This window comes from Corvus brachyrhynchos, unplaced genomic scaffold (genome assembly GCF_000691975.1).
Source record: "Corvus brachyrhynchos isolate BGI_N302 unplaced genomic scaffold, ASM69197v1 scaffold200, whole genome shotgun sequence".
Taxonomy (NCBI): domain Eukaryota; kingdom Metazoa; phylum Chordata; class Aves; order Passeriformes; family Corvidae; genus Corvus; species Corvus brachyrhynchos.
The window spans coordinates 4,945,740-4,946,673 of record NW_008236184.1 but is presented as its reverse complement, the minus strand read 5'-3'; the positions used below and the strand labels follow the sequence as shown (position 1 = coordinate 4,946,673).

The window sequence follows — 934 nt, the reverse complement described above, 5'->3', positions numbered from 1 at the left end:
TTATTTTAGAGTAATTTCAGCTCTGAAAGGTATTAAGACTGCTCAAACCTCCGCTGAAGAGAAGGTTTATTGGAAGTGAAAAATCTCCTTGTCTATTCAAAACCAAACACAGGTGCTGTCAGTCTTTGTTTGAATTTAATTATTGGGCTAATTTGAGAATAACAAACAACTCTAAAGTACAGGACAACTAATGAACACAGAGCAGTGCCAGCCCACACATGACAAATCCTCATAACAGCCTCATGAATCACTGCCGTGCTCCGTGGATCCTCGGGCACAGGGATGGGAGCTGTCATTTGTCAGGGAGTTCCATCAGCACCTTAGAGCAGCTCCAGCTCTTTCCCCACAAGCTGTTATTGTCAGGTAACAGCTTCAGACCCAAGGCAAATGCACAGGAGGATTTTAGAGATAGCCAATCTCTCAAAGGACAACTGATAAAAGCCAGTGTCTCACATTCACCTCCCTGGCCCGCTATTCCACATAGCAAGCGGTAAGCTCAGCAAAGGAGCACAGGGATAAGCTCAGGATGGATTCCCGGGGAAGCATTTACTGAATAGGCACAATTAAAGATGATTTACCGCGCGAAGCAATTTCTAAACACAGCTTTCTCTAGTTACAAAGACCTCCTCCCTCAACAAAAGTCATCTGCAGGGATGAATGAAGTAGAAAGAAAGACCAAGAAAGCCAGTTAAAGCCAGCCAAAACCAGCCTAAATTTTGGAAGTCAGACAAGAAGACACAGACAACTGCACCATCACAAAGGTGCATTTCCAGAGGTTCTGCCTCCCCCAGCTCTGCATTCCAGACTGGATGATCAGCAATCACAGCTGCGTGGTCACCAGCCGCTCTGAAAGCTTTCTGCCCACTTTCTAAGCAAATCCTCCTTCAAAAGCGCTCCGATTTTGCCACATTAATTCCTAGTGCAGAAGCAGCTC

General features: G+C 45.5%; 1 protein-coding gene across 1 annotated transcript in view; it reads right to left on the bottom strand.

Moving 5' to 3' along the window:
• The window catches only part of UACA (uveal autoantigen with coiled-coil domains and ankyrin repeats), a 50,004-nt gene that overhangs the window by 47,843 nt on the left and 1,227 nt on the right, over positions 1-934 (bottom strand). The window lies entirely within an intron of this gene.